General features: G+C 39.9%; 1 protein-coding gene across 28 annotated transcripts in view; it reads right to left on the reverse strand.

Annotated features, from left to right (window-relative positions):
- The window catches only part of DST (dystonin), a 495699-nt gene that overhangs the window by 205644 nt on the left and 278411 nt on the right, over positions 1 to 11644 (reverse strand). The gene's annotated exons all lie outside the window — the stretch shown is intronic.

The raw sequence follows: 11644 nt of genomic DNA on the forward strand, positions 1-11644 counted from the left end.
TGTCTGAGGCATCTGTCACTGGCAATCTTCCTCCCTGACTTTCCTGATGTCACTCCTTCCTGGTTTTCCTCCTGCATCCTTGGCCATTTGTTCTCAGTTTGCAGTAGAGGCTCCACTGCTACCCTTCCTTTAGTGCTATTCCCCGGGCTCAGTCCTCAGCACCCCCGCTTCTTCTCACGCCCCCTGTACAATCTCACCTTCTACAATGGTTTCAACTTCCCCCCTCATACCAATGACTCTGGGATCCCCATGTTGCTCCCAAAACTTACCCCTGAACATAAGACCCATAAATTCTAACTCCCTAATGAACACTTCTGTCAAAATAGTAAAACTAATCATGTATTGAGCACTTCAGTGAGCCAGTGTGTTGAAGCACTTCCCAAATATCATCTCATCATCATAAGATACAATCTCATTTTACAAATGATAATGAAGCATAAAGTGGTTATGTGACCTGCTCAAGTGCACACAAACTACTAACGGGTAGAAGTAACACCTGAACTTGCATCTACCTGGCTTCACTGTGCTTTATCTCACAACCTCTTCAAACCCACTATAGAGAAAGCTGAATTTCTCTTTCTCCATCTCACTCTTCCTTCCGTATCTGTAGCTCAAAGGATGGCCCCATCATTTACCCAGCTGCTCCGAAATCAAAAACGCTGAAGTCATCCTCGATGCCTTTATCTCCATCTGTACCTATCTTCAATTGGTCACACAGTCCTATGCAGCCTCTTCTCTCCTCCCTCCCCTTCAACACACACCCCCAAAAATTCCTCATACTCCAGCCCCACTGAACCACTTCTTGTTCCTTCAAGAACAATACATTTCCACAGGACACTATGCATTTATATATGCTACTACTTACCTACAGAATGCCCTCACCAGCTGCCATCCCACTCAACCCCTTCACTCATCCATCTCTTTGAAGAAGCCCCAGCTGATTCAATCTCCAGGGTCTGTGAGAGATGTCCCACCATCCTCTCTGCTTCCACAGCGGCGCATACACACACTACTGTAATAGCACGTGTTGTGTATTGTTATCATCTGTTGATATATCTTCTGTCCCTCTAATATGTGAGCAAACGTACACAAAATGACAATGTCTTATTCATTTTAGCATTACAGCGTCTTAACTCTGTCACTGCTTGGCACATAATGGACAGTAAATGCCCATGAGCATATATCTTTGTGATTGAGTTAGGCACCTCTGGAATTTAAATTATTTCATTCAGGCAACCAGGATACCCTTGATCACTTCTGCTTTAGCATATACGTCAAGGTCCCACACAGGAAGGAGAGGCTTTATTACCTACACTGTGCAAACTCCAAGCAAAAAAACTGATGCACCCATAAAAATGTCACTCAACCATTTTTTGTAGGTTTTTGCTTACTATTTACACAGTAAAAATGACATATTTGGCAACATTTTCCAAAAAAACTTATTTTGGCACTGTGTAAAAATAACCTAAATCTAGTATTCTCCAAGTTCAAGGAAGAGTATGTTGGGAGGAGGTTGACATGTTTGAATTAAAATGTCTTTATATCCCAAGTCCAAGTGAATGCCAATGTCAATCTTACAGTATCTTTTAAGACAAAATTATGATAAATCTATAATGGTACGGGGTTCAGCAAAACTTCCACCTTCTTCTAGAACTGAGTCTCACTACTGGAAATTTGAAGTTCGTATGAACTGTCAAGTTTTGGTCTGGCTTTCCACTTTACCCATAATCAAAATAATTCTTTCTGCTTATTTTCCTTAATTTTTCAACTAAGCAACTTCACTGACTTTTTTTCTGGCTTATCTGCTTTTAAATGTGAAATTTCAGTAAGTAGTTTTCACTTGAATTACAGAGGAAATGTTATTTCCTTCCCATAAAGTCAAGAATGTGGTTGTGCCGTGACACGGCCAGAGCAAGAAAGGGTAATTGGCCGTCTACCACCACTCTATTTATGTGTATTCCTCTTCCAAGAGGACAGTCCAAACCGAAATTTGGAAATCTACAAGGTTTTTATGTGAAGAGCAAGTATTTTCCAGAGCCCTGACAAAAGCTGGTTTACAGAGAACAGTTCCAAGCTTTAAAAATACACAACATAAGGCATTCTCAAAAATGGCATGGTCATGTTATTAGACAGTGGGTTCTCCAAATGTGGATTCTAAAAGTATTGTTCCTACTGGTAAATCTCAGAAAAATCTAACCATTTGGATAGGAAGTCCCGAACCCATTTGAATTAAAAATATGCCTGCTGGCTATATATTTTAGCAAAATTATTTTAAACCATTTAGGGCATTAAAAAAGAATCCAGATACCAAGTATATGAAGTCATTTTCATAGTTCAGGATCCTGAGCCTTGAAAATAAAAAAGTCACTATATCTGTTTTTTTTTCTTTTCACTCCATATAAGATCAAAAACTGAAATTAAAAAACCAAAAACCTCAGCCTAAAAAAAATGCTACCAACAAAACAAAAACCCTCATACTCTTTCCTACATTCACATCCCTTATTCCCACATCACCTCTACCCTTACACTCAACACTAAGATTTTACTACATAATTTCCCTTCTTCCTCTTGGCAGAGCTGAGACAACATACAATGATTGAAACATTAATAAATGGAACTAAAAGAAGGTCCAAGGGGCTTTAGGAGAAGTCTCTGGGCAGGGGAGGGGGAAAAGGTGCAGACATTATTCAAACACAAGAAAGAAAGCCTGACCCAAATTCACACAGTTCTAACTGCGGTAGAACCAGGCATGTGCCTGCTCAGGGATGAGCTTTGTTTCATAGTGCACATCTGACCAAATGCCTCATAGAGCACCATCAGGAAATGTGAACCACAGTCTCACCAAACAGCTTAGAGACACAATACACACCCAACAACAAATGGACTGTTTGCTTCTGCAAATGGAACCAAAGAATCCAGTGTTGGAATTCTCAAAACATAAAAGCATGAGTTGCTCCAATGCTCCTGAAACCTCCCCATGGGTGTTGACTCATTGTGCCACTCAAACTCATGCATCTGCTAGCTTCCCACATCCCTAAGGAAAAGACACGAGCATCAGTAACATGGATATATTAGCTGTCCCAAGACTGTTTCTAGGGGAGAGGAGGGTCTTATATTCCCTGTTTTCTCTCTTTTCCCACTACAAACTATCAAGTGGCAATAATTCCTATCCTTGGTCTGGACCATCACCTCTAGTCTCCAATGTCAATACTAAGGACATCCTTTAAGACACAGTCATGAGACACCTGGAATAATACTGGGCTCAAGCGAGCTTCCACCTCCTTCTGGAACTAAGCCTCAGTGTCTGGATTAGTAATAGTCTCCTAACTAGTCTCATTGCACCAAGTCTTGGCTTACTTTCAAATGCCATTTCAGGTTGTTCCTGACTCCACAGCCACAGTATTCCAGTTCAGTTTTGGCTGCTCTCTCTAAAAAAAATTTTTTAACGTTGATTCATTTTTGAGAGATAGAGACAGAGTGCGAGTGGGGGAGGGGCAGAGAGAGAGGGAGGCACAGGATTCGAAGCAGGCTCCAGGCTCTGATCTGTCAGCACAGGGCCCGACGCGGGGCTCGAACCCACAAACTGTGAGATCACGACCTCAGCCGAAGTCGGACACCCAACCGACTGAGCCACCCAGGTGCCCCTGGCTGCTCTCTCTAGACTCAAGCCATCTCCTTCCTATTCTATGATCGAACCATCTGAACTTTGAACAATGTGAACCACATGCTCCCTCTCTCCTAGGGTCCTCTGTTCAAGCTACTACTCCCTTTGGAACATTCTCCTCATACTCTGCCTAACATGACACAGATTAGGTGCTCAATATCTGCTGAATAAGTGGAGGGAGGGAATATATAATGCAAGATCAGAAACATGTTTCATGTTTTCATTTGAGATGAGTGAGTTTTAACATGTCATGTCATGTAAGACTTGTCATTTTAGAAAAGTAAAACGTTTCCAATTAAGCTCACTTTCCAATAATAATAGAATGCCCTGACTACTGCACAAAAGTACCCAGCAGCAAGCTCAAGCCCAGAGACTACTCAGTGAGAACCCAACATTAAGCAGTGAAACTGAGCTTCATCTAAATCATTTTTCTAAAACAATTCCATAAACTTGACACAACAGACTACCTCAAAATGCCTTTCCAATAAAAGAAAACAAGCCAACATAACCCATCTCATAGCACACTCTGATTTTATTCACAGCTTATTACTAGATGACCCACTTACTGCTAACTGAATTGCAACAGCCTCACTGTGCTGGTCAGCTGAGGCCATATATGTGAAAGTCCTCTGAGCAAAGTCAATGCCACCAGACAACTGGGAGATAGGAACACCCTATTTTTTACAGATGTTGTCATGGTTCTGGCATGCACTAAGAACACAAGAACAGCCAAACTGCAAAGCTGAGTCGGATACTCCCTAAAAGATTCACTTTAAAAAAAAATGCACGTGTTTCATTCTTCTATACAAGGCAAATCATGCAACATTTATTTTTTTATTTTTTTAATAACTGCAATTTGTTGAAAAGATTAAAAAGCTTAATCAAATTTACTACTTAAATAACTTATGTGTAACATGGGAAAGGCAACATCTCTGAAGTAAAAAGAACTAAGATATTTAGCTTAGAGAAAGCTATAACTATACTTAAGGATTAAGGAATCAGGGGAACTCAAGCTGAAAGTACCCAAAGGCACTTGGAGGATTCCCTCGTTTCACTTGTGAGCAAGCTGAGGCTACAAGAAGTGAAGTGACTTGACCAGCATCTCCCATGCTAGTAGAAGGCCTAGGGTGTGGACTTGGGTCTTCTAAATTCCAATTTAGAATCTGCAAGAAGTTTCTCCTTCACATTTACAAAAGAAATCTATCCTTACAATTCCCACTAATTTTTTCTCTGGGTCAGTAGCCACAGTGGGTGCTTGCTTTCAGTGTGCCTTCTGCTGGGAAAATGCCTGTCCACACATAGGTCACGAAAGAGCACCCTCTACCTTTGCCTTAACCCCTGAAGTCAAGACCCTTTTCACCGGAGCTTCTCAGTCTCTATCCTGGCAAAGTAGCTGATACATAAAATTCTACACATTTTCAGAGGAAGCTACACCCTTGGATCTCTGACATAAACTGAGGGTCAGGGTTCACAGCAATTTTCCTCACTAAACACAACACCTTAACTGACAGCATTTCCCCCACAGAATGGTAGATTTCCCCCTGGCATCATGCTCTCTTCTACTCTCATACCAGAACTACTAACAATAATGTCTCTGAAATGTACATGTACTAAGGTGTCCATAACCAATATGAGCTCCAAGAATTGGCTCATCCCAGGGGTTATTTCTATTCCGACAGGTTGACAAAATTTTTAACTAATTACAGAGTTAGATGAATATACTGTCTGACAAATGATAGGTATTCAGTAAATATTTGCTTAAAATATAGTGAGAGGATGAGTAGAGTTGGGGAGACAGAAGGAGACAGCCTACTCTGCTTATGCATAATGCCTCATGTCCATAGGAACGAAAGAAATGCTCTGTTACGAATTTGGAAAACATATAGCTTTTCTACTCAGCAGATGGTTACAAGATGTTTCCTCTTTTCCACAGCAGCAGAAGACACTAATAAGATAGAAGTTATCAAGTACTTAACCAGAAGTTAAGTAAGTCCTTTTCACATATATTACCTCATTTAATGCTCAAAACACACCACCCTGTTTCACAGATGGGGAAAATAAGACTGGGTTAAATTTTAGTCTTCTGATTCAAGATTTCATAAGTTCCCTTTCCTCTGCCACCCCAAATCTGTACTGACTCCTTAAAACATTCCAGAAAAAGCTGTGCCTACCAGTGAACCATCTCATTTTGTAAAAGCAAAAACTGATTTAATGGACACAGTAAATATAGAAATGATAGCTAATCAAATGTTCTTCCTTGCACAACATAAAACAACTATTGGTTTCAGAGGGTTGGACACAAGAGTGGTATCAAAGGAAATTCAATTCCTTCATATATTTGTTAAAATAAAAGAGGTTATATTCTATTTGAGAGAGTTCTGGTATGAAGAAGAATGAAAGCTGCACGTTGGAAAAAATGGACCTCAAAATTCTTCTACCTCCAGAATTTCTTAACATAATTGTTTCACGAGTAAAAGTGTAACAATGAGAGGAAGACTGGCACAGAGCCGTGGAAGGTTGTGACCTGTGTTCAATTCCGGACCCCACCACATACTAGCCCTGTGGCCTTTCTGGGCCTCAGTTTCTTCCCATGTAAAGTATCTCCTTATGGAGATGTTGAGAGCCTAAAACAAAAAACACACAGGGTTCAGAACAGCACCTGCCCCCAGTGAGCAGAGGTAACTGTGCACCAGGTGGGGACTATTGCATAAACTCTTTGATTCACACTACTCGACAATGTAGTCAGACAAAAGCAAATCCCATATTGAGTTTGTCAACACAGGCAAATATTTCCAAGCCAAGATGTTTGCTTCCAAAGACAACCTCTTCAAAGATGTTTTAACTATTTTGGCAGAAACAAATGTAATCAACACATTTTTAGTCAGTGCTTCCAAGTTTCAAAAATGTGTGAAAATGCTCCACAAAATATTTTTAACAGCAAAGATGGCACAAATATTTTGAAAATTCTATCTGGCTGTAATGGTCTCCCTAAAAGGAAGAGTTAAATAAAGGACAAAAGCAAAAAGTTGATAAAGTTCAAGTACTAATGCTTTAAATTTAGGAAATGCTCATTTATTTCTTAATCAAATAAGAGGGAAAATATAACTATTCTCCTTGTACAGCAAAGGCTTTAAATTTTTGCACGTCCTTCATTTAACTGAAAAGATCAAAGCATTGTAATACTGAAAAAGACCCAAATTCTATGCAACTATTTCATAACTAAATTTTCAGAAACTGGTTATGAAATCCAAGTAACAACTAACAATGGTAAACATTTTTAAAAATTAATAAATGCCTTCTCATTTTAAAAGATGAAATAGTTCAGGAAGGAATGAGTTAGTCAACTGTAAACCAAATTACCTTTGTTTTCAAAATTAGTAGACCAAAGCTATCATATAAAAGGAAAAGCATTTAGATTCTTCCTAGTGCTTGAATTCTAATAAAGAATTCTGGAGTCTAAGATTCATAAAAGACTTGGCCAAAGAAAATAATATCAAATAATTATATTTCAGCAAGTTTGAACATTAATATATTCTTCTAACATTTTGAGGTGGTTCTCAATTTTTTTAAGTTTTAAAATATGAAAGTTAATTAAAAATTAAACTCTTCATTATTTAGAGACTGATAATATAATTTGTACAATATCCACACTCCTTATTTCTCATCCTCTCTCCTTGGCTTCTTTCCTTGGTTACTGAACTATACGTTGGCAATTCACCAAAAGATGAAAAGGAACATAGGAAGAGTTTGGCTTTCATTAGTTAATATGTGGCTACGCAGTTTGGTGGGAAGTTAAAGTTCTTCATGATTACCATCCCAGAGGCCTAACTTCCAGGTGACTAAGTTTACAGTCATGGTCCCTGTCATTTGTTCTACACAAACAATGGGATATACTCCACGCAGAAAAGAGCTATGTTTTATTACTCTCAAAGTGCCTCGTTTTGGTTCAATATATAACAGGTACATAATAAGTGCTTGACAGAGAAATAAAAGAAGAGAGAGATGGAGGAAAGGGTGAAAACAGTAAACAAACAAAAAGGTACGCAGTTACATACATGAATTCATAGATATTTAAAAGTGAAAGAGAGGTATACAGGAAAAGGTAGGTAACTTGTATCAGGTTAAGAGTTCAGCTTGGTAAAAATATGTGGGTCAAGCTGTTCCACTTACTGGTTGAGTGACCAAAGCAAGTTATTTACCTTTCCTAAGGCTCAGTTTCCTCCTCTGTAAAATGGAGCTAAAAATAGAACCATTCCATAGGCTTGCTCTGAAGATTAAATATCACAACAGTGGAGTGTCTGGCATATAGTAGGACTCAACAAATACCATTATTATTAATAGCAGTTTCATGATTTAGTCCAATATTCTCCTCTTCTAGGAAATGAAACTGAGCTTAAAGAAATTTAAAAAGTCCAAGTCGTACAGCTCTCTGGGGCAAAGGCTGACTAGAACTCAGACCTCCTGCCTCCTGGGCCCAAAATCCGCACTGCTTATCAGAAAACCCACATTGAGGGGCACCTGGGTGGCTCAGTCAATTAAGCATCCGACTTCAGCTCAAGTCATGATCTGGCAGTTCATGAGTTTGAGCCCCATATCGGACTCACTGCTGTCAGCCTGTCAGCACAGCGCCTGCTTCGGATCCTCTGTCCCCCTTTCTCTGGCCCTCCCCCACTAATACTCTCCCAAAAATAAATAAATATTACAACAAAGGAAAAGAAAAGAAAAGAAAAAAGAAAAACTACATTGAGAAGAGAACAAGATGCAAATGCTAAGCTAGGGTGATGCTGGTTCCCAAAATTTAGCATTTTTAAGAAACATGCTTTTTTTTTTAATGTTTTTTAACATTTATTTATTTTTGAGAGACAGAAAAACAGAGCTTGAGCGGGAGAGGGGTAGAGCAAGAGAGGGAGACACAGAATCCGAAGCAGGATCCAGGCTGTGAGCTGTCAGCACAGGGCTCGACGCGGGGCTTGAACTCACAAGCCACGAGGTCATGACCTGAGCTGAAGTTGGACACTTAGCCGACTGAGCCACCCAGGCACCCGGAAACATGCTTTTAAGAAGCATGTGTCTAAAACATATGCCACGTTCTCTTATGCTCCACTAAAAGATACTCTGATCAAGTTAACTCAGGGGTAAGGTGCTTCCCATAAACATTCCAGATAATTCTACTGCAACCCTGGAGTTACACTTGGAGAAGCACTGCTGTAGAAATAAGAAGCATAGGGACCTTCCTATCCATGGTCTTGGGCATTAGAATCATCTGTGGAGCTGTACCCTTATCTATTACATTAGAATCACAGGGGTGACATCCAGGCACCTGTTTGTTTTTTCAATTTTTTAAACATTTTATTTATTTTTGAGAGAGAGAGAGTGTGTGAGCAGGGGAGGGGCAGAGACAGAGGGAGACACAGAATCTGAAGCAGGCTCCAAACTGTCAGCACAGAGCCTGATGCAAGGCTTGAACCCACAAACCACGAGCTGAAGTTGGACGCTAAATGGACTAAGCCACGCAGGTGACCCCAGGCCCTCAGGTGACACTTACATGTGGTCAGTTAGAGATTCAATGGCCTATAAACAGAGAAGACAGCCATCTTTGCTGAGATCAATGTAACAAGACTAGAAAGAGGTGGGATTTGTGAAACTAGAGGAATAAGAAAGCTTTGCGGGAAAAGCTCAAGGATAAAGGTAGGAGACCTTGTCACAAGGTACAGGAAGCATGTAAGTCTTAGACAAATAAATCCCTGAAGGTGACTGCAATGAGCTCATTCCTCTCTGTTCCCAAACATGATCTGCCTTTTCCACCACTGTTTATAACACTCATCCTTCACAGATGAACATCAACTCCTATAAACATCAACCCCTGCTCTGACCTCACAGCAATATCCTTCAGCACTTTGACAATTAATCTAAGTAGGTTGCTGAGCAGCTCAACTCAGCTACTGCCATTTACTGTGCTGCCTTTAAGGACATTATTTAACCTTAATTTTGAATTCTTCATTCTACAAAAGAAGAACTGTCAATTTTGCCTATTCATACAGTTGTCAGGATAATCAAAAGCCACAATGTTTCTAAAATCCTTTTTCTAATTCCAAAGCAATACACAAATCTAAGATACTCCTTTTTTTTATTTTCAACTCCTGATCAGAGGCAAGATGTAACATGACTCTGAGATTTTATTTGGTAGGCACTCAAACAGCGGCTGGCTGAGCCACCTCCACAGAACCCCTGCGCCTGAAGGAGCATTCTAGGTCAGCATAGGATAGCAAGGATTTAAAGGGGAGGTAGGCCAGTCACCTATACTAAGAATGATAAATTTCATAGGACCAGGGAAGTTAAAGTCAGAGGCCTGCACTAAGTCGAGGTTTAATAAAAGTTCAGAGAACCGTACACTATTCTACTTGGAAGCTAACTTAGAAGTCATCAACCTCAATCCTGCAGACAAATCACCAAGAGAAAGAGTGGAATCAATAGGGAAGATATGAAAAAGATCCTGAAGGATTAAATAAAAGGAATGCTAGCTAACCAGTCATTTCTGAGCTGTAATGCTAATAAAGGGGTTGAGGGCTCTCATTTGCATTTGATTCTCCAACAAAAAAAGTAGAGTCTGGGGAGTCTGGGGCGTCTGGGTGGCTCAGTTGGTTGAGCGTCTGACTCCAGCTCAGGTCGTGATCTCACAGTTCATGAGTTCAAGCCCCACGTCAGGCTCTGTGCTGACAGCTCAGAGCCTGGAGCATGCTTTGGATTCTGTGTCTCCCTCTCTCTCTGTTCCTTCCCTGCTGGCACTCTGTCTCTGTCTCTCTCAAAAATAAATAAAGATTTAAAAAGATTAAAAAAAAAAAAAAGTAGAGTCCAATGCAAGATAAATAGTTCTAACCAAGGTAATTAAGTAAACAGAATCAAACACCTCAAAAGGTGACAGGAAGAATGTCCTAAGAGAAGTTACTTAAGCTGTCGGTTCTGACACTTTGTAAGCCCCAGAATGAAGAGTCTTTTTCTGGACTGCAGGAAAATAAGACATCAAACTCCTCAGACAATGACTATCCCATTCAGTTTTCACCCCAAAAGATGTAACGATTTGGTAAGTACTTCCACATCACAATTATTTAACAAATCTAACTGGCAGGTGTGCACCTTCTTTTCACATATATTTACCATTGAAGTTTCAAAAATCTTCAAAAATATTCCAATTAGAAAGGTAAAATCCTTGGCATGAGGATAATACAAGGGGGGGAAAAGAAGGTCTGTGCAGCACTTAGGAAACAGACTTTGATTTTAAGAATGTCCAAAATTGAAAAAATTTTAAGGCTTACAAGAAGCCAAATTATACAAAAAAGAAACACCTAGAAAACATGAAGCAAAGCAAGAGGTTGCATTAGTAAACACGGAACAGCTAAGTCGTTTCTTTTCGTGCTTACATGGACTATATGCTTTCTTTTCGAAAGGTAACCACTGAAAACTGTAAATATTAAGGGATGACATAATATTGGCAAGGTGTGGTGATGTATGTAAACAAAAACATCTTCAGCGAATTCAGCAGCTAAGGCCCAAAATGATCATGCACACTGACCCTCATAAAACTTGATTCTATCACTGTGCCAATGATCTCTGCTGACCTTGCCAAGACTGTTTATCATCACATATCCCATTTATGTCCAGAGTTTGTGTAAAAAGACAAAGTTAGAAGTAGCTTAAAGAAAAAGCCATCAAATTCCAACTAGTAACATGTAGAGGCTGTTTTGGGTAACACATGTCTCAAGCAAGTAAATAAATTTTACTTACATTTTTTTTTAATTTTTTTTTTCAATGTTTATTTATTTTTGGGACAGAGAGAGACAGAGCATGAATGGGGGAGGGGCAGAGAGAGAGGGAGACACAGAATCGGAAACAGGCTCCAGGCTCTGAGCCATCAGCCCAGAGCCTGATGCGGGGCTCGAACTCACGGACCGCGAGATCGTGACCTGGCTGAAGTTGGACGCT

Source organism: Leopardus geoffroyi, chromosome B2 (genome assembly GCF_018350155.1).
Source record: "Leopardus geoffroyi isolate Oge1 chromosome B2, O.geoffroyi_Oge1_pat1.0, whole genome shotgun sequence".
In the NCBI taxonomy this organism is placed as follows: domain Eukaryota; kingdom Metazoa; phylum Chordata; class Mammalia; order Carnivora; family Felidae; genus Leopardus; species Leopardus geoffroyi.